General features: G+C 45.2%; 2 long non-coding RNA genes across 2 annotated transcripts in view; one reads left to right on the top strand and one right to left on the bottom strand.

The window, feature by feature from the left end:
• LOC138970799 (uncharacterized) overlaps positions 1–27,223 on the top strand; it is a 482,774-nt gene that overhangs the window by 344,379 nt on the left and 111,172 nt on the right. The window lies entirely within an intron of this gene.
• LOC138970802 (uncharacterized) lies at positions 4,337–14,521 on the bottom strand. Its single transcript, XR_011457072.1, has 3 exons — positions 14,401–14,521; positions 11,856–11,938; positions 4,337–9,773 (listed from the first exon to the last, which is right to left on the bottom strand). It is a non-coding gene; the product is annotated as an uncharacterized lncRNA (long non-coding RNA).

Genomic DNA, 27,223 nt, shown 5'->3' on the forward strand with positions numbered 1-27,223 from the left:
CTGTCTGTGGTGGAGATATGCTGTCTGTGGTGGAGAGATGCTGTCTGTGATGGAGAGATGCTGTCTGTGATGGAGAGATGCTGTCAGTGGTGGAGAGATGCTGTCTGTGGAGGGGGAGATTCTGTCTGTGACGGAGAGATGCTGTCTGTGATGGAGAGATGCTGTCTGTGATGGAGAGATGCTGTCTGTGATGGAGAGATGCTGTCTGTGACGGAGAGATGCTGTCTGTGATGGAGAGATGCTGTCTGTGACGGAGAGATGCTGTCTGTGACGGAGAGATGCTGTCTGTGACGGAGAGATGCTGTCTGTGATGGAGAGATGCTGTCTGTGGAGTGGGAGATCGTGTCTGTGATGGAAAGATGCTGTCTGTGGAGGGGGAGATGGTGTCTGTGGAGGAGAGATGCTGTGTGTGTTAGAGAGATGCTGTCTGTGATGGAGAGATGCTGTCCGTGATGGAGACATGCTGTCTGTGGAGGGGGAGATCGTGTCTGTGATAGAGATGCTGTCTGTGGTGGGAGAGATCGTGTCTGTGGTGGAGAGATGCTGTCTGTGGTGGAGAGATGCTGTCTGTGGAGGGAGAGATGCTGTCTGTGATGGAGAGATGCTGTCTATGGAGGGGGAGATTTTGTCTGTGATGGAGAGATGCTGTCTGTAGTGGAGAGATGCTGTCTGTGGAGGGAGAGATGCTGTCTGTGGAGGGGGAGATGCTGTCTGTGGAGGGGGAGATCGTGTCTGTGGAGGAGAGATGCTGTCTGTGATGGAGAGATGCTGTCTGTGGAGTGGGAGATCGTGTCTGTGATGGAAAGATGCTGTCTGTGGAGGGGGAGATGGTGTCTGTGGTAGAGAAATGCTGTCTGTGGTGGAGAGATGCTGTCTGTGATGGAGAGATGCTGTCTGTGGTGTGGGAGATCGTTTCTGTGATGGAGAGATGCTGTCTGTGGTGGGGGAGATCGTGTCTGTGGTGGAGAGATGCTGTCTGTAGTGGAGAGATGCTGTCTGTGGAGGGAGAGATGCTGTCTGTGGTGGAGAGATGCTGTCTGTGGAGGGGGAGATGCTGTCTGTGGAGGGGGAGATCGTGTCTGTGGTGGAGAGATGCTGTCTGTTGTGGAGAGATGCTGTCTGTGATAGAGAGATGCTGTCTGTGGTGGAGAGATGCTGTCTGTGGTGGAGAGATGCTGTCTGTGATGGAGAGATGCTGTCTGTGGAGGGAGAGATGCTGTCTGTGGTGGAGAGATGCTGTCTGTGGTGGAGAGATGCTGTCTGTGATGGAGAGATGCTGTCTGTGGTGGAGAGATGCTGTCTGTGGTGGAGAGATGCTGTCTGTGATGGAGAGATGCTGTCTGTGGAGGGGGAGATCGTGTCTGTAGTGGAGAGATGCTGTCTGTGGAGGGGGAGATGCTGTCTGTTCTGGAGAGATGCTGTCTGTGGAGGGGGAGATGCTGTCTGTGGAGGGGGAGATTGTGTCTGTGGAGGGAGAGATGCTGTCTGTGGTGGGGAGATCGTGTCTGTGACGGAGAGATGCTGTCTGTGATGGAGAGATGCTGTCTGTGATGGAGAGATGCTGTCTGTGATTGGGAGATGTAGTCTGTGATGGAGAGATGCTGTCTGTGATGGAGAGATGCTGTCTGTGGAGGGGGAGATGCTGTCTGTGATGGAGAGATGCTGTCTGTGGAAGGGGGAGATCGTGTCTGTGGTGAAGAGATGTTGTCTGTGGAGGGGGAGATCGTGTCTGTGGTGGAGAGATGCTGTCTGTGGAGGGGGAGATGCTGTCTGTGGAGGGGGAGATGCTGTCTGTGGTGGAGAGATGCTGTCTGTGGAGGGGGAGATGCTGTCGGTGGAGGTGGAGATGCTGTCTGTGGAGGTGGAGATGCTGTCTGTGGTGGAGAGATACTGTCTGTGGAGGGGGAGATCGTGTCTGTGGTGGAGAGATGCTGTCTGTGGAGGGAGAGATGCTGTCTGTGGAGGGGGAGATGCTGTCTGTGGTGGAGAGATGCTGTCTGTGGAGGGGGAGATCGTGTCTGTGATGGAGAGATGCTGTCTGTGGAGGGGGAGATGCTGTCTGTGGAGGGGGAGATTGTGTCTGTGGAGGGAGAGATGCTGTCTGTGGAGGGGGAGATCGTGTCTGTGGTGGAGAGATGCTGTCTGTGGAGGGGGAGATGCTGTCTGTGGAGGGAGAGATGCTGTCTGTGATGGAGAGATGCTGTCTGTGGAGGGGGAGATCGTGTCTGTGGTGGAGAGATGCTGTCTGAGGAGGGAGAGATGCTGTCTGTGATGGAGAGATGCTGTCTGTGGAGGGGGAGATCGTGTCTGTGGAGGGGGAGATCGTGTCTGTGGAGGGGGAGATGCTGTCTGTGGTGGAGAGATGCTGTCTGTAATGGAGAGATGCTGTCTGTGATGGAGAGATACTGTCTGTGATGGAGAGATGCTGTCTGTGATGGAGAGATGCTGTCTGTGGAGGGGGAGATAGGGTCTGTGATGGAGAGATGATGTCTGTGATGGAGATATGCTGTCCGTGGTGGAGAGATGCTGTCTGTTGTGGAGAGATGCTGTCTGTTGTGGAGAGATGCTGTCTGTTGAGGGGGAGAGATGCTGCCTGTGATGGAGAGATGCTGTCTCTGGAGGGAGAGATGCTGTCATTGGCAGAACCGTGTCATGTCTGCCACACAACCCCCTTCTGGAGAAAGAAATTATCAAGTAAGTAAATGAGTTTTTTGTTTGTTTCAAAAACCTAGTACTAGAATGTTTATTTGTTCGGTTGATCGTGAGTGAACAAATTTTGCGGCATGTCGTACATAAATGCCGGTGAATATTTGGAGGAACGTAATGATGACAACGAATGATATAAGATCAAGGCTTTTAAACGAGGGAGAAAAGTAAAATATTGTTCTTGCAATTTCAGTCTTGGGCTTTCAACACACACGCACACACACACACCACGCACAGACACACACATACACAGCAATGATCGGTACAAGACTAGTGTCGGCTTCTGTCTTTAGTTTGCTTTTGTGATACAGGTTTATGGGTGAATGAAAACAGATTTCAATTCTATAGCTTTTCATTGAATACCTTTGTCTTTGATTTCACAATTTAGCAAAATTACCTTTTGAGAAACCAGCAAGGAGAATGAGAGAAAGAAGAAGAAGCTGTATATAGACATTGTGTTTTGTCTGCATGTGGATAGCAATTATTCAAAACAGAGTTAGCATATATGTTTTTGAATGCTAGCTGTTAGTAATCAAGTATGACCTCTGTCCTTTCCAGCCTGTCGTCGTCATGGTGATCTCCGTGTCACACAGTCCGTGCTGCGCGCTGTCCTCATCGCACACACCCTCCCGTCACCCACCGTCACCCACACTACGGTAAGACCACTTTGTTCTGTCTTTGTTGTTTTGTTTCTTTGTTTTGTGCTCCTTATGCAGTCGAACCTGTATTTAAAGACCCCTGAGTGTCAAACAACAAGTCGCTTAAAGACACGGTTGCCATGGAAATGTGAATTATATAGAAGAAAAAAACCGTTTGGGGTCGTATTGGGTGGTTGCTGTGGGTGCACACACACACACACACAATGGTCACGCACACACATGTTCACGCACACACACACACGTTCACGCACACACACACACGTTCACGCACACACACGTTCACGCGCACACACGTTCACGCACACACACGTTCACGCGCACACACGTTCACGCACACACACGTTCACGCACACACACGTTCACGCACAAACGTTCACACACACATCTTTCTCGTGTTTGAATACATGCAGATTGTTGATAAGTATGGCGATTTGCAGTCCGGTGCTGTCACCCTGCAACAGACGGAAGCCATCCAAGTTTCTTCATGCTACGAAGACCACTCTGCAATCCTCTTCGCAGACACCCGCCACTGAGGAGGTGAGACCATCATTCTTTGATCTTGTTCAATGCCATATTCTCTTGTCAGATTTCTTACAACCACAGTAGTTGCTGTGGGCTGCCTGTACCTAGTGACACATAGGTGTAAATTCTTCTATAGTGTTTTAGACATGTCTTAGACATTATGTCTTAATGATGACATCGTTGTGACTGGAGCAATGTTGCAGATCATCGTTGTACTCGATACACTGCTAAGACAAAGATAAGAGACTGTCTCTGCACATGCCTCTGGGCTTTTTTCATTTAACTTTGTTATGTAGTTATGTATTTATTCTTCTGACAAATATTATAGGACAAGAAAGGAAGAAAGAAAGAAACGACTGACATGATTCGAACAGACAAGAGTTTTCTTTGTTCATGTGGATGTTCATTTATTCTTCGAACACAAAATATAGGACAAGAAAGGAAAATGAGAGATTAAACTGACATGTTTCTAACTCATGTGTATGTACAGTTATTCTTCAGACAAAAAATAGAGGACAAGAAATGAAGAAAGAAAAGACTGACATGTTCCGAACACACGCAGACAGTTGACCAGAGCTAGAGTTTTTGTTGTTCATGTTTATGTAGTTATTGTTCAGACACACACACTATAGGACAAGAAAGGAAGAAAGAACAGACTGCACGAGAGATTAGACAGACATGTTTCTAACACACGCAGACAGTTGACAAGAATTGTGTCTACTGCTTGCAGTCTGAATCCATCATCCATCATCCAGTGTGCTGGAGAATCTTCCACGGACCCCCTGTCGCAGCGTCATCACACACATTCTTCAGCAACTGTTTGCCAGCGTATTTATCCCGTTTCATGCCTCCCACAATGCAGAGGTCTGTGCATTTTGTTTTCTTAAAATGTGTGTCAAGGTTTTACTGTCATGCATCCATTTTCCAGTTCATTACATCAGAAGAGTAGGCAGACTCGCAGACATTTCCTCACGAAACTAGGTTCTGATCAACAGTGGAACACACAGTTTCATTGAGAAATATTTCTGTTTACAAGCAAATGTGGTTGACTTTTGAGTTTGATGTGAGAAATGTACATACAGACAGTTGAACCCTCTCATCATCAGCGGGAGTTGCATCATTGTCATTAGCGGGAGTAGCATCGTCATTAGAGGGAATAGCATCATCGTCATTACTGGGAGTAGCAGCACCACCATTATCATCATCATCATTAGCGACAATAGCATCATCGTCATTAACAACACTATCATCATTGTCATTAGCGGAAGTACGATCATCGTCATTAGCGACGGGAGCATCATCGTCATTAGCGGGAGACGAGGGATCATCGTCATTAGCGGGAGTAGCATCATTGTCATTTGCGGGAGTAGCATCATTGTCATTTGCGGGAGTAGCATCATTGTCATTTGCGGGAGTAGCATCATTGTCATTAGCGAGAGTAGCATCATTAACGGGAGCATCCGGTCATTGTCATCGGCGACAGTAGCATCATTGCCATTAACGACAGTAGCATCAAGTTGTCATTCGTGACAGTAGCATTATCTTTATAAGCGGGAGTAGAATCTTCGTCATTAGCGGGAGTAGCATCTCCGTCATTAGCAGACCTGCCTACCCCCAAAATTACAAGGAGTAATGAGCCCAGCCAAAAAGAGTAATCTGGTGGTAGAAAGAGTAGTTTTTCGTTGCCAAAAGTAACGGCCATCGGTGGGTGTGGCTAAAAGGAGAACCCAAATAAAGAATTTGACACTGCCTTGCCTGTAGTCGAGTCCTCATTTTTCTCCCAACGGAGAAATAGTTGTTCATAAAGTCTTGCAGGACACAAACATTCTTCTGCACACTTTCTGTTCATATTCAGTTGCTTCGCAAAAATAAAATGTCATTGATTTTATCAAATTGTGAAGTCAGTCAAAAACGACCCAAGAACACAGCTCTGGGAAACTACACTGATTGGAACGATCTAGGATGATGTGGTTGTCCCGATATGCTTCGCACAGTCATTCTTTCCTCCGTGTGCACATGAAAAATCACTGTGGCAAAGCGAACACAACACGTGGCTTGGTCCTTTCGATAGAGGTGTTTGCCGGAGCTAGCCACTCTCGGTAACAGTGACTCAACCGCAGGACTCGGAGACGTACGGAAGAAGAAGAAGAAGGTCTTAGGCATGGCCAAGATTCTGAGTAGCTAGTTTTGTACTTCTGTTGAGCGGCTTTCTTCATTTTCGCTGATATCGGACCACCACTGTAAAACAGTTTCCTTGTCAGACTCTGACTGAGACTCTTCGTCCGTCTCATGCGGATTTTTCGCGCGTCGCTTCATTGCACTGCAAAAGACGTCGTCTACCTTGCTTGCATATATTAATGTGAACAGACCGAAAATGCGCATCGCGCATGTGCGCTCGCAAAGGTCGGCGAGAGCAAAAATACGGATCGGATTTATATCGGGACGAAATGCGAAAAATCGTACTTTCGGTTTCTTAAAAATCGTATTTCTATCGCGGAAAGCGTAGTGGCGTAGTTTGGAATAAAAAATCGTAGTAAATTACGCCCAAATCGTAAGGGTAGGCAGGTCTGCATTAGTGGTAGTATCATCTTTGTCATTAGCGACAGTAGCATCATCGTCGTTAGCGGGAGTAGCATCATCGTCGTTAGCGGGAAATTATTCACCTGCGCAGAGTCGGCGGCGCTGCATGCTGCAATAGGGATTATGACGAGTACTGTGTGCTGTTCTGCTGAAGTTTCATAGGTGAGCGCCAGGCCTTTGAGGGGGTAGCATCGTCGTCATTAGAGGGAGTAGCATCATCGTCGGCAGTACGATCATCGTCATTAGCGACGGTAGCATCATCGTCTTTAGGAGTAGCATCTTCGTCATTAGTGGGAGTAGCATTAGCGGGAGAGGGATCATCGTCATTAGCATCAGCGACAGTAGCATCATTGTCATTCGTGAAAGTTGCATTATCTTTATAAGCGGGAGTAGCATCATTGTCATTAGCGGGAGTAGAATCTGCGGCAATGGAGACAGAAGCATTATCTTTATAAGCGGGAGTAGCATTGTCATTGGCGACAGTAGCATCATCGTCAATAGCAACCGTAGCATCTTTATCATCGTCATTACATCATTATCACAAGCAAGGTTAAGATTCACGTTTTTTTCCTTATCCGCTGGTATAAATCTTTATGAGCATACTTATGTGAAAGACACATGCAATCTGTCCTTTTTTTATGAACTAAGCTTTTTATTTAACATTTGTGGAGTGTTTTTAATAGCAGAGCCTGTTCAGTTCAATTATGTACGTATTGGTATTGTAAGTTTGTATTGGAAGTTTGTATTTGTAAGGTGTATTCACAGGAGATTACTCTGTAGTATGCTTGTTTTTGTAACTTTGAAATTGCACAGTTCACTCGGCAATACGGTCGTGGTATTTTGTGTGCACTTGTCCAAAACTGGAAAGGAGGACCCACGAATCATGCCCCTAGGGCACGTTTTGATAATCTCTAAGTGTGGAGATAGGTTCTAGAGGTCCTCTTTTCCAATTTGCACTGAATACTGGCAGGACATTGCTCTGGATCTTGCTGAATTTTCCTGTTTTGATTCAATAAACTTCCCTCGAATTTAATGTGTGTGCTTTCATTCATACAAACTTAAGAATCACTTTTTTGGTCAAACTTAATTTAATTGACAAGCAAAACTGACACTTCATTGTTCATTCAACCAAGTTAATCAGACAATGACGAACGGTTAGCAACTTGGTTCCACGACACCCACACTTGCAATTGAAATCAAACAGTCATGGATAACAAATCACATGAAAAACTATCTTTTATCACGAACAATATTGATATCTCCTTATATTAATGGACAGCAACCCAAAATAACAGAAATATTGTATATATCAACATCAAAAAACACGACGTAGCAGTCTCTCGTCACGTTAAAAGACAGCAACCCAAAGACCTGACGAAAAATAGTCCCAAGTCTCATTACCCGCTAAAATGGCTACACATTTTTAATACGATATTGGATTACGTTCCCGCCTTACAAATAGCCTCTTCACAAACTTCTGCCTACTAGTATAGAAGATCAAGTTACTGTCTTTTGCTGAAGACTTAAATACAACTCGAATTTAAACTTTTTTCACAATTCCTCTTTTAACTTTTTATAATGAATACCAGTTCAGAGAAGGTCTAGCCGCCCACCAAAAATTCTCCCGCATTTGAATTTAAACAAATATACTCGGCTGCAATTTAGAAATAGCCTGATGATTTCGATTCCACAACTCTCCTCAAAGATTGCTGAAAACCCCATGGCCTAAATGAACGACTTATCCCACTACCTTTATTCACTTTTAATAATAAACTATTGCTGGTGTTACCAATTAAATTTCTTTTGCACTTGCCGTCTAATCGCACAGCATCAAATAAACAAATTACTGCTTGCTTTTCAACACATCAAACATTACAAGCTCAACAATTTGCTTTATTTTTTTTTAACACTTTTAATGCACTTCAACGAACAGGATGTCTCAGACTTGCAACTAAAATCATAAAACAATTAACTGAACCACAAAACTAAGTCAAGCTTTTCTAAAACGATAGCTCTCGTTTACATTTAGACGTCTAACTAACGTGTCAGTGCAAAACCTAAATTGTATTTGGTTAAAACACTGGCCTGATCATTTTCATTCCACAGTTCTTCAATAAAGATTACTTAAATCTTATCCCTCTGCCTTTGATCACATTAATGTGTGCTATGCTGGTCACATTTGATACCAGTAATTAGCCCTCAATTCGTGCGGGTTTCTACATCCTTTACCATGTACGTATGTATGGTTTTGATTATCTGCTACAGTAAGTAGATAGCAATAATTATGGCCGCCATTTGCAATTCAGTTCACAGACGTTCTAGCTTCCCTTTTCCACCTGTAATTCTCTTGTGCTTGCTACTAAAAATGAAGCTATTCAAAATAAATCATTGACAATTTCCGCAAAATTACTACTTTTATTATGAATGATGACTTCCAAAGAAACAAGCCGTTTAAAGCGATATGAAGACACTTAGTCCATTTGTGAGGGTAAACAGATTGTCTCTTTACGTCATCAACGCCGATCATTTCAACTTTCTCTTCTAAATTCTACAGTGTTATAACATTTCCAATGTTTTGATTCCACGAGTACACTACCATTATTCCCATAGCAATATGAAATTGCTAATGGAGCCCAATTCTGAATGAGTTCTCTACTACAATACAGCATTTGAAATTATCTGTTTTCTATGCTATACGGGAGAATACCAGTTTTAAAAATGATTTTGGAATGAAAATATATTCCTGTGTACCAATCCTGGCCATACCCAACATCACATGTACTTGGGTCTGACTCGACATCAATGATAATTTCAACTTTCACTACTGAATTATACACAGAAAAACCCTGCCTTGAAGACTTCACGAACAGAGATATAATCGCCTGCAAATAATGCCACTCTCGAATCCATTACCTTTACTCACTTTGCATAATGTTAAAGCTGACGTCACTACCAGTTCAGAGCAACTCCACCTTATAGTTTTAAACTGCAATGAATACGAAATATATATTTGAAGTTTTCTGATCTCTAATTCCCAAACGAGTACCAGATTTCTGTGCTATGCTGGTCAAATTCGATCTTATCTGATACCAGTAATTAGCCTTCCAAAGAATTTTGATTTGTTTTGAATTTCCTTAAGGTCGTACTTTTCCTTTACATGTTGACCTCAAGAGTCTGACTCGCACAAACAAAACCATAGGCGAACAGACAGGACAAAAACAAAGACGACGGATTCTCAACGTTTCCTTGTCACAACAGGTAACATGTGACGTCAGCCATGAAGTGGGTTCATCTCCAAGGTGAGTACTGAAAATGAAAAATGAAAAATCAGTGACACGACAAAGTATTTAAATGAGAAAACGAACATGCACTCTTCAACCTAATGCTTTCTGTCGTGACAAATAAATTACCGGTCAACTTCTATTTTATCCATCTTATGTGAATTTCAAGGCAAATTCGCTTAACTTTGACTCGACAAAGCAGTGAGGCGGACGGTTGCTTAGTTTGTCTTTATTAAAACGAGATTAAGTTATTAAATGAGAGACATTTCCACACACGATCAAATTTATTTTAATTTACTCTTCTCATTTATAATTTCACGATGTTTCTAGGTACGAAATTCGTGATTTGAAATAAAAAGCATCACATATTATACATTTAGTATGTCTGTTAAAATCATCATTTGGTGTACAATTTAATGAAGAAATTTTGGTCAGAGGGAAACCACGTCAGTTTGATCAAAATCTTCATTGCCTATCTCTATGTCTCACAATGAACAACTGTTTTTCCAAGAATAAAATACCTCGGAAAGATAATACACAGTTATGCTGTATGAAGTGACTTCTGTTCACAAATAAAAAGGGAATAAATGACAAACTAGTCGGCTTGAAGTGGTATGTGGAAAGTGGAATAATTCTGTTTTTCATCCACCAGACCCCAATCAAATACAATCCCACATGAAGCAAGGTTCAGGCCAGGTATCAGTTGAATTTAATTTACGACTTTAAAGAGAAAAATTACAGCATTCATTGTGTTGAAAAAGTATCAGTCATACATTAACGTGTTGATCAAAACTTGCTACTCTTTGTTATATTGAAAATGTGAATGTGTATCAATACTCGTCTCTTTATGTCATTTCCTTCACTACTGTATTCAATATCGCGACGGGGGAAGGGGGGAGATGGGATAGAGCCACTTGTCAATTGTTTCTTGTTCACAAAAGCACTCATCAAAAATTTGCTCCAGGGGCTTGCAACGTAGTACAATATATGACCTTACTGGGAGAATGCAAGTTTCCAGTACAAAGGACTTAACATTTCTTACATACTGCTTGACTAAAATCTTTACAAAAATTGACTATATTCTATACAAGAAACACTTAACAAGGGTAAAAGGAGAAACAGAATCCGTTAGTCGCCTCTTACGGCATGCTGGGAAGCATCGGGTAAATTATTTCTCGTCCCAACCATTATGGGACTCCCCCTAACCCGCGGGGGGTACTGTATTCAATAAATTCAAGAAATGTAATTGGTGTCACATTTGTTTACATTTCAATACACATGTCTTTAAAACAAGTTTTGTGATTAGGCAGTGCAGTGGCAACAAGAGAATTTAGATACACATTTAAAAAGAATCAAGTCGCGTAAAGTGCTATCAAAATATTTAGTCAGTTTGTCACAAAAAAACGTCCTGACCGAAACCCGTCATCCGAGAAGTCAAAATTCGGGCAATTTTTTTCACAATGAAAATAATCCTATTCCTGTGTTCCAACCCTGGCCATACCCTGCATCACATGTACTTGAGTCTGCCCCTTGACGTCATCAATGATCATTTCAACTTTCACTCCTAAATTCTACTGGTATTTAACACCTGTCGAGGAACTTGAGCCAACATTTGTTTGATTTCGGGAATATAAAACCCTTGGATCACTGACTGTGCTTTTAATGTTTTAATTGTATCCTGGAAAAAATATATGCAATCCCTGTGTTAAAGAGTTCACGACCAGAGATATCACATTCATGAATCAGTAATCGCCTGCTAATTGGAAATCCACGAGTACAATTTTGATTAAAATCAGTGATCAAATTACGTCCCTCTCGAATCCATTACTTTTAATCACTTTACATATAAGTAAAAGGTAAATCATTTTGAAAATTGGTGCTCTCTAATTCCGAAACGAGTACTCTACATTTGAAATTAACTCTTTCCTGACGAGTACCACTTTTCTGTTATATGCTGCTCAAATTGCATCCTATCCGATTCCATTAAGCCTTTTTCTAGATTGCCTTACGACCTTAATTTTCCTTTTGGTGATGACCTCAAGAGACCGACTCACAAAAACACCAAGGACGAACAGACAGGACAGAAACAAAAACAACGGACACTCACCGTTCCCGTGTGATGACGTGCCCCTTGTCACAGCAGGCTCCATGTGACGTCAGCAATCAATGGGTTCTTCTCGAAGGCGAGTACTGAAAATGAAAACAATCAGTGTCATGGAAGTAAATAAATGAGAAAATAGGGTAATATTAAACTTTAGCGTTGTAAATTCATAGCTCAGAATCCACTGCAATTTGGAGAACCTGCTCTTGTAAGCATTTTAGATACCTTTGGGGTAACGGAATAAACTGTACAGATGACTTCCTTTACATGGGTTTTAGAAAGATATCACCACAAACACGTTTTCGAAGGAGGGGAGGCAACTCTGTCGATATTACGTATGCATTTTCTCGTCATTTTCGTCCACCAAATGACCAAAATAATTAATTATGCTTAAGTTTGGAGCTTAATCCGTCAACTACTTTCACGATCAATATTCTTGATTTGATGAAAGGGATTCGTATCCAAATTAAATTTAAAAAATGCCACCGGATTGTGAGCTATGAATTATAAACACTAACGTTCAACATTACCGAAACTGAATACTAAATAAAACATGCATTCTTCAAGCTAAAGCTTCCTGTCGTGACAAACTGTTTCAAAGTGCAATGTTCTGCATTCTGGTAAAAATAATCCCAAATATGACTACGTGATGACTGTCATTGATGCTATTGAAAAAATAAATGAATGTGATGAGGAAAAGGACATCGGTGTTTTCGACAGCAATTTGTCATTCGACCCGCATATTCGAGGACATCAGAGGATTGGCATTATCAAACGAACGTTCTCATTTCTTGACAAGGACACCTTCTTAAAGCTATGCAAAGCCTTTGTGAGACCACTGGTGGAATATGCAAATGTGGTGTGGAGCCCATTCCTCAAGAGACAGTCTCAGACAATTGAGAGGGTGCAGCATCGAGCAACTAAAATTCTAAAGGAGTGCCGGGATAAGTCTTACGCGGACAGACTCAAATACCTAGACTCCTCCACTCTCTGAAGGGAAGGAGGACAAGGGGTGATCTAATACAAACATATAGAATTATAAATGGGGTGGATGATATTGACATGCACAAAATATTCACATTCAAGCAGACAGACAACACCAGAAACAGCCAGGGAAAAATCTTTGTTCAACACTGTAAGACTAACAAGCGCAAGTTTTCGTTTTCTCAAAGAGTTGCTAACAATTGGAATGCACTACCCGCTAACATAAAATTCGCACCCACAGCTAGTAGACGCCTTCAAAAACCGGCTCCAAAATTTCTTAACCTTTTTTACGACTTTGATTGAAAGCATTGACAGAATAGGGATTTAGGCATGCAAAGTCAGTATCTGACAAAGAAGGGGCACCAATAAGGCCTCGCGGCCTTCGGCTAACAAATATAGCCGCCCCTATATACTACTACTACTGGCTCACATCTATATTCTCCATCTTGTGTGAATTTTCAGATAAATTCGCTCAATGTTACGGCCGCAAGCATTATCTGAATTCACCAATGTTTTATTCAACAAACGGCTGTGATATGTGAACATGTGGAGTAATTATGTGATTACCTTGTTTAAAAATTGCCAATTCTTTGGATACAATGTTATCATGTCGCCGAAAAGACAGCTTTACAATTACAATATTAGCTCGAGTCCTACCGAGATTCCGGTAATCTTGAACTTTAGCGTGTTAAATTCATAGCTCAGAATTCAGAGGCATTTAATTAAGTCTCCAAATTTGTAGAACCTGCACTTGTAATCATAACAAGTCATTTTAGATCCGTTTGAAGTTACGGAATTAACTCCGATGAACTGTACGAATGCATTTCGTTTACATGGGTCAAAGAAGGAATTATCCGTATGATCGGACAAGGGAGACAACTCTTTCGTGTAAATCACTAAATGACGTCCCGTGGTTGACAACGTACGCCATTTTCGGTGCATTTTCGTCGATTGAACCACCAAATTAATTATGCTTAAGTTTGAAGCTCAATCCGTCAATTAATTTCACGACATGTTCTTTGGCTTGCTTACATGGACTTGTATGAAAAATAAGTACAGAATGTCGATTCTGAGCTATGAATTTAACACGCTAAAGTTCAAGATTAGGCACACAAAAAAATAGGTGTGGTTACGGTAACATAGCCACAAAAAATAGGGTAGGAAGGTAGGCAATTACTTTTTTTTTTCTTTTCTTTTTTTCTAATGTGTACAAATTAAACCTTCTTGACAGGGAAATAAGTGTGCGACTCGGGCGATTTCGCTTTCATTGCGTTTTCTGCACTCGGTTGTTTTTTTTGTGTTTTTTTGACAAATGTAATAAAAAGTTATAGGGTCGGCCCCTAAAAATAGGGTAGGTCGGGTTACCGTAACCACCCCTATTTTTTTTTTAGGCCTTACCAAGATTCCCATAGTATAGTAAAATGTTTCACATGCCTCCATCGTAAAGTATCAAATTCAAAGAAAACCCAAAGATACACAAACTAAATAACACACTGAAAAAAGCTAAAAACAATACAACAAACAAACAGACAACAACAACAATACTAAACATAAATAATACACTTACCTGATAATTGATTCCACGGGTACGACTCGACGCACTTGTGATTCAGGACAGCCCGGTCATCACAAAAACGGAGCAATGTCATCTGCCCTCTCGCAACGATGTCCGTTCAGCAACTGGTGGGCGGAAGCTGCACAATCAGGTGATCCTAAGACGAGTTCAAATTTACACACCACAGGTACAAAACACGAAACAAACAGTTCAGAATAAGCTGCATTTCACACAGTGAATATTCTTTGCACCCCCATTCGTGACTGATGAACTCGTCCACATCTTTGACGACAGTTCGTGAATCCGCGAAGCTGCACGTGCAATGTAACTTTCTCGCTTTTACCTGGAACGCGAGCTGTGCACGACTCTTGAAATGGAGAGAGGTTTTAATGCACTGAACGCTAACGTTTTCATAAAGGTCAGTCAGTGCACACCTAAATACTCTCCCCTCCCCTCCTTCCTCAATCCTGTGTGAATAGTGTGTGTGCGCGCGTGTGTGTGTGCACGTCAATGTGTGTGCGTGTGTGTGAGTTCTCTCGCGCAAGTGTGTGGGCATTATCATAATGTGCGCACATGTATGTGTGTTGGTGTGTGTGTGTGTGTATATTATGTGTGTAGCTCTGTGTGTGCCCGCGCGCGTGTGTGTGTGTGAGTGTGTGTGTGCGTGTCAGTATGCCAGTGTGTGGGTGTGGGTCTGTCTGTCTGAATGTAGGCAAGTTGGGGGAGGGGGGGGATGCGTCTTAATCCATGTCATGTAAGCTTTCATATATGCTTATGTGCGTGTGTGCCAGTGCGTGTGTGTGTGTGTGTATGTGCGTGTGCCAGTGTATGTGTGTTGCCGTGGGTATCTGTCTGCCTGTATGTATGTATGTATGTATGTATGTAGACAAGTTGGGGGAGGGGGGGGTGCGTCATGTCATGTTAGCTTTCATGTACCCTTATGTGCGTGTGCATGTGGGTTTGCGTGTGCCGCGATATGATATGTGTATCCGTGTGTGTGTGTGCGTGTGTGTGTGTGTGTGTGTGTGTGTGCGTGCGCGCAAGTGTTTGGGCAGTCATAATGTGCGCGTGTGTGTATGTTTGTGCGCGTGTTTGTGCATGTATGTGTGCGTGCGAGTGTGTGTGTGTGTGTGTGCGCGCGCTCGCGCAAGTGTGTGGGCATTATCATAATGAGTGTGTGTGTGGGTGTGTGTGTGTCCGCAGTGTGTGCCGCGTCAGTGCCGGTGTGTGTGTGTTTGCCGGTGTGTGCCACTGAGTGTGTGTGTGTGCGTGCGTGTGCCAGTGTGGGTCTGTCGTCTTGTGCACACTGATGCGCTTCCGTCAGTGACGCTGTGTTTACACCTTGTAACACGCTCTCAAAGACATGATCAAGAGAAACAATCAGGCAGAGCGCTATATGAACAGATTTAATATACAAAGGGAAGTAAGCGCTCTACTAATGCTTTCGACATGTGTGTCAGAGTAAGTGAGAGTTATGCGGAGCCAGTCTCTTGAGAGAATTACAAACATTGAAATCAATAAGCGACTTTCATCCTCAAATCATCATCATCGTCGTCGTCGTCAGACAGAGGCAGAGAAGTCGGAAATTTTATTTGTTAGGCCTCCGGCCCATAACAAGACTGGTGACACATTATACAAGCGAACAATGTTTAAAAGAAGCAACCTCATGGACCTGCATCTTGCAACTGTGCATTTTCCAGAGAATCAGTGCGAAATCGTATAGCTTTGTAAATATACGTTGCTAACTGTCTTACCACTTGGCCATTTGTACACACCGGTGACACTGTGACGGTTCCCCTACGCTTTGTGTTCGGTGCCCTGACCCTTTGTGTTCGGTTCCCACTCGGTTCCCACACGCCAAAATTCGCTGACAAAACATCCATTTATGGTAGTATTACGCAATGTTGCTCTCTGAGAATGGTCTTGTTAGATCTGTGAGTGTTTACACTACATGCCTAGGTGCAGTTGGATTGAAGGTTTTGATATTTTAGCCGTTATTAGGTAGAATGCCTTCCACTTTACTGCAAAACTGCATAATTCGTAGCATCGGCAAGAAATATCCTACCAAAAAATGCCTGCTTGGAACTGTCCGTGGTCCAGCAAAAAGTTCAACATGTCTGTAGCAGACAGCCCAAGTTTCAAGATTGTAGGGCCATCCAAACAGCCGTAATAATAAAAACAACAAAAGTAGTCAGTGAAATTGGCTGTGTTCGGTCCCCCCACACTTTTGTGACGTAGGCGTGACGGTTCCCATAATTCATTGTGTCGGTCCCCACTTTCTGTGTCGGACCCCACTTTCGACCTAATTTCTCTGTGACGGACCCCACAACCAGCCTATTTTGTGTCGGTCCCCACACCTTCTTGGATTTATGACTTGCCGGTTACTTGTATCATTGTATTCATTGAATCTAATTGTCTCGGAGTTATTTTTCAGCAAAAACCGGCAAGGCAGCACCTTTTGTGATACCAAGTAAGTCAGATGACATCAGTATGTGTGTGTGTGTGTGTGTGTGTGTGTGTGTGTGTGTGTGTGTGAGAGAGAGAGAGAGAGAGAGAGAGAGAGAGAGAGAGAGAGAGAGAGAGAGAGAGAGTTGTGTTTCCGTACCCGCGACAGCGTTTTTCCAGCGGCGCGACGAAAATCAAGCACATAGAAAATGACCAGGAGTGTTTCCACACGCGCGACGCGTTAGCGGCGCGACAAGCGGCAAGCGACGCGATTTTTTTGAAAGGGTCCTGGAGCGATTTTTTTGCGTTGTCGCGCGACAACGCGGGAGTTTATAGATTGTCACGTTTCAATATATCACTCAAGGTGATTATGAACCGGTTAATTACTACTAATTAACTAACCACACCACGATCCACTCTCGCAGGCATACAATTAAATAGAGTCAACAAAAGTATAAGTTTCAGACGCCTGTTTATGTATAAACTCTCCACCTCCCTCGAGCCTTCACTCAAAATATGTTCCTTTTACGTTCTCAACACGTAAAAAACCAGTGTTCACTGACAAAATGCCAGTACTATGTAGAAAATTATAGTAACACGCTGAACCCGTGTAAATATAGTTAAATGCGAATGTTCTGTTCGAAAAGCTCTAGTTCGTGCAGGTGTCCCACACCCCACGTTGTCACTACTCCAATGAAATCATAGATACGAAAAGACAACGGTGGTCAACGGGGTGCGTACGACGTGGTGCACTTAGCTTTATCTCTGCTGCTGCTGCTTAGCCGGTATGCTGGTTAGTCGGTTCGCTGGTTAGCCGGTCCGCTGGTTAGCCGGTTCGCTGGTTAGCCGGTCCGCTGGTTAGCCGGTCTCCTGGTTAGCCGGTCTCCTGGTTAGCGCAGCTTCAACGTGCAACAGTTCCCGCCAGAGTCAGCCGTGCAGATGTTACAGGAATGTAACGAAGCGAGGCGAACGAAACGAAGCGAACGAAGGAAGGCTGCAAACAGAAAGCATCGGTGCACTAAACATGTCAGCTACCCCTCACCCACCACCTTAAAACATGTCATCTTTAAATATCTCATCGAGCACGTGGGCCTGCACAAAACTGACTTTTTACAACAACAAAACAGCCATTTTCCGTCCTTCTCTCCCTATCTGCAAAAACCATATACAGATTAGTATTTTAGCGTCACAGAGAGTAAATTATGCGCTAACCTGGAAAGAACAACAGAGAGTATTTCATTCCACAACACAGACTCATCAACAGCGTTAAATAATGATTTATTACCTCAAAAGCCTATGATTGTAACTCTCAATGGAAGCAAAGTCCGCCTCCTCCCTGGAACAGTCTCTGTTCGTCAACAGTGACCAAAACCCGTCCAGAACCCCTTGTCGAATCCTTATGCGAAAGCCATCGCCGACGAAGGAAATGTGACGACTTGTCCTCAGCAAAATACGTGGCAGAGGAAAGGAATAACTTGTGGAAGTTCCCCTAGAGTGCCGAATATGATACTCGGTGAAAAACCATCATACTCTAGTAACTGTGTGTTAGGTCCTTCCCCTTCTGCCGCTGGGTGTCAAGTGTGTCGTCCTTGAGTCTCTGACAGACCACCTAGCCAAATACACGTGACTGACCTTGTCACCAAACCAGTCCAGCTATACACAGTTTTGCCTCCCCAAGCAGGAAAAAGACACGAGAAACTCAATCCCTGAAAATCCCGTGCGCGCTGTCAGCGAAAAAAACCGTCAGCCCTATGACAGCAGAAACCTGCACTGTGAAGCTCGTGCGTTTCAAAACATCCGTGCTCGGGAGCACTGTCAGCAAAAACTCTGCTGTGTCCAATATCACGCACAGGCGCTTTCTATCATACATTGACCCAGAACAGGCACTCCACTGAGTGACGCTTTCTTGGTCTCTGTCACCCGATCGTGACACACCTCCCCTCTTCAAGACGAAACCTCGGTTTCGCTCACAGTCATGTTCTCCTCTACAGCCCGAGAGAGAAAGTCAGCTCCAACATTGTTGGCGCCCGGAATGACGCGTACCGTGAATTGGTACGGTTGGAGAATCAACGCCCAGCGCATAAGTCTGGCGTTTGCCAACCTTGCAACCTGAAGATATTGCAGAGGTTGATGGTCTGTTTCCAGACAGAAAGGTCGTCCTCAAGAACGAGCAACCCCTCGTTTCACCCCTGATGACTGCAACCTTCTCTGTCTTCTTGTCTTTGTTCTTCTGGTCTTTGTTCTTCTCCCCGTAGGCTGTCCTCTCTATGTAGGCGCGCAGCAGGTTGGCGTGGTACAGGCGTGCTTTCCCGTGCATCATGATCCTGTAGTCGTTCTGGCCCACCCTCGCTGTCACCTCAAAAGGTCCTTGCCACTGCAGTTGTAGCTTGTTGTGTTTGACAGGTAGAAGTAGCAACACCCGTTCTCCAATCTTGAAGCTGCGCGGCCGTGCCTTGCGGTCGAATCCTCGCGCATAACGCTGTGCTGCTCTTCCCAGGTTCTCTTGAGCCAGTTTGCAGGTCTCTTCAATCCTGTTCCTGAGTTCTACGATGTAGGTCGCTGTCGTCTGCACCTCCTCGTCAGCTTCTTCGTCCGTCCAAGCCTGACGCAGGATAGCCATGGGACCGCGTACCTGTCTGCCGTACAACAGCTCGAATGGGGAAAAGCCCAAGCTCTCCTGAGGAACCTCGCGGTATGCAAAAAGCAATGCTGGGATGTACCTGTCCCACGTGCGTGGTTTCTCCTGAGCTAGTTTCCTCAGCATGGTCTTCAAGGTGCCATTGAACCTTTCCACCAGTCCGTTGCACTGAGCATGGTAAGGAGTGGTGAAGTGCTGCTCCAGTGATAGCAGTCGTGCTGCCTCCGCCATCACTCCTCCCGTGAACTGCGTGCCTCTGTCGGTGAGTACCTCTGATGGAATTCCCAGCCGGGACCACATAGTAACCAGAGCCTCAGCTACTCGCGTGGCTTCAATCGATTTCAGAGGGATCGCCTCTGGGTATCGAGTAGCGTAGTCCACCATGGTCAAAATGTATCTGTTTCCGTCCTCAGACGCAGGCAAGATGGGCCCGATGATGTCCACTGCCACCCGACGAAAGGGTTCGTCGATGAGCGGCATCTTCTCTAAGGGGACCTTCCTCACCCTTCCTTTGGCAACCACCTTCTGGCACTTATCGCAGGACGCACAGAAACGTCGGACATCCGTGCAGATGCCTGGCCAGTAAAAGTGGCGCCAGACACGATCCGTGGTCTTCTTGGTGCCCAGATGACCTCCCAGAATCGAGTCGTGTGCCGTTGCCATGACACCCTCGCGAAACTCGCGAGGCACGACAACCTGTTTGAATGCACCTTCCTTGTTGCTGAACTCACGGTAGAGCAACTTCTTGTCCCTGAGGAACTTTGACCTCCCATGCTTCCCGCTCAGCTTCACCTTCCCCGACTTCGCGTGCTCCCGAGGAGTAGCTAAGGTCGGGTCAGAATCCTGAGCCTTCGCGAGAAGCGCGGGGGTCACGTTCCCCAGGGCAGCTCGTGCAGCAGGTAGGGGTTTGAGAGGTTTGTCCTCTCGCTCCGCCTGTGCCCGCGTGAGCACTGAAATGACGTCGGGAGACCGATAAACGGGAACCTCCCTGGTGACGCCGTCCACAAACTGAACCCGGTTTCCAATGAGCAGGTCGCATGGAGGATCGTCCATGACGACGGCCACAATGGTCCCCGTGAACAACGGGGTTACGACCTTGATCACTGCCGTGTTCAAGTCGTAAGCGTGAGATGCCTCGGCCATTCTCACCCTGATGCTGTCTCCTGTGTAGGCCATAGCTGGAACTAGACTCGCCCGAACCACTATCATGTCTGCCCCTGTGTCCCGCAGACCTTCGCCCTTCACTCCGTTAACGTAGACGTTGCAGTGGGGCTGGAAATGTTTCCTGGAGCACGGAACGCAGAGTTGTGGGATGGTGCATGAGCTCGTGACGTCCCTGAACTCCTCACTGCCAACGAAGTGAACGCCCTTCTGGTCAGCCTGTCTCTTGTGGCAGTCCTTCTTCACGTGGCCCCGCTTGTTGCAGTAGTAACACTGGATGTCAGTTCTGGAACTCGATCCCTTGTGTCCCTGATCGTCCTTCCCGTCCTTGGGTCCTGAAGAACCCGAATTTCCCGTTTTTCCTGGCCGTGAGCCTGAAGATTTGCCGGAGATCGCCTGGGCGTCCTCGTGCACTCTGATCCAGTCGGCTGCCTCCTGAGTAGTCTTGGGCTGGTGCTCCTGCACGAAGGTCACCACCTCAGGTCGCAGGCTGGACATCAGTTGTTCCATGACTATGAGGTCGGCAAGGTCGTTGACGGTCCAGTCCTTTTCGGCCATCTCCACCCAGCGCCGCAGGTAGAGGTTAAGGCGTGCCACAAACTGATGACTCAGCTCGCCGCTCAGTCTCTTGCTGTTACGCAGACGTCGTCTGTAGGCTTCAGCAGTCAGGTTAAAGCGCTGGAGTAACGCCTTCTTAAGTGCCTGATAGTCTCTCGCCTCGTCGTCCTCCAAAGCGTTGTAGAGCTGCAATGCGCGTCCTTTCAAGCAGGTGCTAAGGCGGCTAGCCCACGTGGCCTCTTCCCACTTCTGGTCAGATGCAATGCGCTCAAACCGGCGTAAAAAGTCGTCGAGCTCGTCCTTGTCATCGTCGAACGTCGGCAGTCTCGTACGGTCGGCAACAAACGTCGGCGCGCTAGCCTGAGTGAGCGTACCCTTCTCGGCCTGTAGCCTAGCTAGCTCTAGCTGGTGATCGCGATCCGCCTGTTCCTTCCGGTCTAGTCTGTCACGTTCGTCTTTCTTTTCCTGTCTGTCAAGTTCGGCCTGTCGTTCCTGTCTCTCAAGCTCGTCTTTCTTATCCTGTCGGTCACGTTCGGCCTGTCGTTCTCTTTCTTGTCTGTCACGTTCGGCCTGTCGTTCGGCCTGTCGTTCTCTTTCTTGTCTGTCACGTTCTCTTTCTTGTCTGTCCAGTTCGTCCTTCTTTTCCTGTCTGTCTCGTTCGTCTTTCTCTTTCTTGTCCTGTCTGTCACGTTCGGCCTGTCGTTCTTGTCTGTCAAGCTCTTCTTTTCTCGTCTGTCGCTCTATGTCTTCCCTACGTTCCAGCTCCTTGCGTTTAAGCAAACTACGCGCTCTAACGCGTGCGTCACGCTCTGTCTGTTCCTCACTGCCAGGAGTCTCGAAAGTTATTCTCCTCGTCGGAGATCCCCCTGTAGCCATGGTTAGTTTTAGCAAAGCTTTATCACAAAAGTAAGTCTAACGCAGCTATAGCTAGAATACGCGGTGACGAAAGCGGTGGATACAAAAATCCAGCAACCGGAAAATGCAGAAGAAAAATCCAAACGGTGTAGAACAAATCGCGTAGCCTACTTTATGGCTGCTTTCTGCGGTGAAACAAAGTGTTTCCCACAGCCGTGGCCTACTTTATCGGCTGCTTTTTGCGGTGAAACAGAGTGTTTCCCACAGCCTTGGTTAGGACAGAAGTCCTCGGACCCTTCCCCCCCAAAATTCCAACAAAGTCAAAATATGGAGAAAAATCCAAGTAAAACAAGACGGTAGAAAATGTAACCTGTTACGGAATGCGAAACAACAATGTAGAGAAAACTGAGTAAAACGAATAACAAATCCGCTAACCCCGCTCAGCTCTCTGCAACGGAAAACTCTGAACGTACAACAACAAAGATTCACAAACAAAGGAAAGGGAGATAATCACAGTTAGCGCATACAATAACTCACAAATTACAATTTACATTTCCTGCAAGATGTGAATCGCTTAAGGTGTGGTATATGATCAAAACTATACAAAAAAGGGTAGCACCAAGCAGAAAATAAGTCGAGCACTGACGAGATTATCTGCTCTTAGTTCTCCTTAATTGGTGGGTCTTTATCAGTTGGAAATTAACTGAGTAAATCCCGGCTTGGCCCCCACGTGTCACGTTTCAATATATCACTCAAGGTGATTATGAACCGGTTAATTACTACTAATTAACTAACCACACCACGATCCACTCTCGCAGGCATACAATTAAATAGAGTCAACAAAAGTATAAGTTTCAGACGCCTGTTTATGTATAAACTCTCCACCTCCCTCGAGCCTTCACTCAAAATATGTTCCTTTTACGTTCTCAACACGTAAAAAACCAGTGTTCACTGACAAAATGCCAGTACTATGTAGAAAATTATAGTAACACGCTGAACCCGTGTAAATATAGTTAAATGCGAATGTTCTGTTCGAAAAGCTCTAGTTCGTGCAGGTGTCCCACACCCCACGTTGTCACTACTCCAATGAAATCATAGATACGAAAAGACAACGGTGGTCAACGGGGTGCGTACGACGTGGTGCACTTAGCTTTATCTCTGCTGCTGCTGCTTAGCCGGTATGCTGGTTAGTCGGTTCGCTGGTTAGCCGGTCCGCTGGTTAGCCGGTTCGCTGGTTAGCCGGTCCGCTGGTTAGCCGGTCTCCTGGTTAGCCGGTCTCCTGGTTAGCGCAGCTTCAACGTGCAACAGTTCCCGCCAGAGTCAGCCGTGCAGATGTTACAGGAATGTAACGAAGCGAGGCGAACGAAACGAAGCGAACGAAGGAAGGCTGCAAACAGAAAGCATCGGTGCACTAAACATGTCAGCTACCCCTCACCCACCACCTTAAAACATGTCATCTTTAAATATCTCATCGAGCACGTGGGCCTGCACAAAACTGACTTTTTACAACAACAAAACAGCCATTTTCCGTCCTTCTCTCCCTATCTGCAAAAACCATATACAGATTAGTATTTTAGCGTCACAGAGAGTAAATTATGCGCTAACCTGGAAAGAACAACAGAGAGTATTTCATTCCACAACACAGACTCATCAACAGCGTTAAATAATGATTTATTACCTCAAAAGCCTATGATTGTAACTCTCAATGGAAGCAAAGTCCGCCTCCTCCCTGGAACAGTCTCTGTTCGTCAACAGTGACCAAAACCGTCCAGAACCCCTTGTCGAATCCTTATGCGAAAGCCATCGCCGACGAAGGAAATGTGACGACTTGTCCTCAGCAAAATACGTGGCAGAGGAAAGGAATAACTTGTGGAAGTTCCCCTAGAGTGCCGAATATGATACTCGGTGAAAAACCATCATACTCTAGTAACTGTGTGTTAGGTCCTTCCCCTTCTGCCGCTGGGTGTCAAGTGTGTCGTCCTTGAGTCTCTGACAGACCACCTAGCCAAATACACGTGACTGACCTTGTCACCAAACCAGTCCAGCTATACACAGTTTTGCCTCCCCAAGCAGGAAAAAGACACGAGAAACTCAATCCCTGAAAATCCCGTGCGCGCTGTCAGCGAAAAAAACCGTCAGCCCTATGACAGCAGAAACCTGCACTGTGAAGCTCGTGCGTTTCAAAACATCCGTGCTCGGGAGCACTGTCAGCAAAAACTCTGCTGTGTCCAATATCACGCACAGGCGCTTTCTATCATACATTGACCCAGAACAGGCACTCCACTGAGTGACGCTTTCTTGGTCTCTGTCACCCGATCGTGACACAGATTTTACCGCATGTTTAAAACGCAAGTACGGAAACACGTCTCGCGTTTGCGCGCGTTTTCTTTTGTCGCTGCCGCTGTTGCGGGTACGGAAACAGAACTTACCGCGAGTACGACACTACCGCGAGTACGACACTACCGCGAGTATAACACTACCGCGTGTCACACTACCGCGAGTATAACATTACCGCGTGTCATTTTATGACTTCCATGGCTGAAGGCAAAGGTTGAAATGTTTCCTTGAAATATAAAACAAAAAGGCCTGGTCTGTTCTCTGAACACTAATTCAATGTTTGTCATGCTAACCAAGAACTCAAAACGATCAGAACACACTATCAGAATACATATAGAATGGGTTGCTTCCAATCAAAGTTAGAACACAAACTCACAAGAAGTAAGTTTGCATGCGTTCTCTCTACGGTTATGGTACTCGCGGTTGTGGTACGCGCGGTAGTGTGACACGCGGCAGTGTTATACTCGCGGTAGTGTCGTACTCGCGGTAGTGTGACACGCGGTAGTGTTACTCGCGGTAGTGTGACACGCGGTAGTGACGCTCGCGGTAGTGTCGCATAACCGGAGTGATCTGGAAAGGTGTCAATCTCTCTCTCTCTCTCTCTCTCTCTCTCACTCTCTCTCTCTCTCTCTCTCTCTCTCTCTCTCTCTCTCTCTCTCTCTCTCTCACACACACACACACACACACACACACACACACACACACACACACACATACTGATGTCATCTGACTTACTTGGTATCACAAAAGGTGCTGCCTTGCCGGTTTTTGCTGAAAAATAACTCCGAGACAATTAGATTCAATGAATACAATGATACAAGTAACCGGCAAGTCATAAATCCAAGAAGGTGTGGGGACCGACACAAAATAGGCTGGTTGTGGGGTCCGTCACAGAGAAATTAGGTCGAAAGTGGGGTCCGACACAGAAAGTGGGGACCGACACAATGAATTATGGGAACCGTCACGCCTACGTCACAAAAGTGTGGGGGGACCGAACACAGCCAATTTCACTGACTACTTTTGTTGTTTTTATTATTACGGCTGTTTGGATGGCCCTACAATCTTGAAACTTGGGCTGTCTGCTACAGACATGTTGAACTTTTTGCTGGACCACGGACAGTTCCAAGCAGGCATTTTTTGGTAGGATATTTCTTGCCGATGCTACGAATTATGCAGTTTTGCAGTAAAGTGGAAGGCATTCTACCTAATAACGGCTAAAATATCAAAAACCTTCAATCCAACAGCACCTAGGCATGTAGTGTAAACACTCACAGATCTAACAAGACCATTCTCAGAGAGCAACATTGCGTAATACTACCATAAATGGATGTTTTGTCCGCGAATTTTGGCGTGTGGGAACCGAGTGGGAACCGAACACAAAGGGTCAGGGCACCGAACACAAAGCGTAGGGGAACCGTCACAGTGTCACCGGTGTGTTGTAGAGGATAGTAATTGGCACATTCTAAACATGGATGGGTTCCGATAATACTTTGAGGCTATTAATTCAACTCTGATCTCATTATATGCGGGACAAACAAGTAAAAAATGAACTTCCGTCTCAATCAGTGTGTGTGTGTGTGTGTGTGTGTCAGTCAGTGTGTGTGTGTGTCAGTCAGTGTGTGTTTGTGTCAGTCAGTGTGTGTGTGTGTGTGTCAGTCAGTGTGTGTGTGTGTCAGTCAGTGTCAGTGTGTGTGTGTCAGTCAGTGTGTGTGTGTGTGTCAGTCAGTGTGTATGTGTGTGTGTGTGTGTGTCAGTCAGTGTGTGTGTATGTGTGTGTGTCAGTCAGTGTGTGTGTGTGTCAGTAAGAGTGTGTGTGTGTGTCAGTCAGTGTGTGTGTGTGTGTGTCAGTCAGTGTGTGTGTGTCAGTCAGTGTGTGTGTCAGTCAGTGTGTGTGTATGTGTGTCAGTCAGTGTGTGTGTGTGTGTCAGTCAGTGTGTGTGTCAGTCAGTGTGTGTGTGTGTGTATGTGTGTGTGTGTCAGTCAGTGTGTGTGTGTCAGACAGTCTGTGTGTGTGTGTGTATGTGTGTGTGTGTCAGTCAGTGTGTGTATGTGTGTGTCAGTGTGTGTGTGTGTGTGTGTGTGTGTCAGTCAATGTGTGTGTGTGTGTCGTCTGATAAACAAAGCGTAGTAAGCGCTCTATTAACACAGGACATGTGTATCAGTGCAAGTGAGAGTTATGCGGAGCCAGTCTCCTTGGAGAATAACAAGCATTGGAATGAATAAGCGACTTTCATCCTCAAATCATCATCATCATCATCATCACCACCACCATCATCGTCGTTGTCGTCGTCGTCATCGTCAGACAGGAGAGAGAGATGGAGAAAGGAACAGGGAGAAATAATGTGTGTGTGTGTGTTTGTGTGTGTGTGTGTGCTAGTGTGTGTGTGCGCACGTGTGTGTATGTGTGTGTCTGTGTGTACATGTGCATGTGTGTGCGTGCCTGCATAGTACAGCATATAAATGTGCACGTGCACTTTCTTTATTAACTATTATCGGGAAAGAAACAAACACATTGAAATTGTGTTTGATGCAAACAAAACTTTTTTTTTCTTTATTTATTTGGTGTTTAACGTCGTTTTCAACCGTTCAAGGTTATATCGCGACGGGAAAAGGGAGGAGGGGGGGGGGGGGGGGGAGATGGGATAGAGCCACTTGTTAATCAAGTTGTTTCTTGTTCACAAAAGCACTAGCCGTTGCAACGTAGTACAATATATGAACTTACCTGGGAGAATGCAAGTTGACTAAATGTAAAAAAGACAGTTATACAGGAAGAGAGACAGAAATAGAGGAAGTGAGAGATCGAGACCATTACAGGAACAGAGACAGAAATAGAGGAAGTGA

Source organism: Littorina saxatilis, linkage group LG7 (genome assembly GCF_037325665.1).
Source record: "Littorina saxatilis isolate snail1 linkage group LG7, US_GU_Lsax_2.0, whole genome shotgun sequence".
NCBI classification, from domain to species: Eukaryota; Metazoa; Mollusca; class Gastropoda; order Littorinimorpha; family Littorinidae; genus Littorina; species Littorina saxatilis.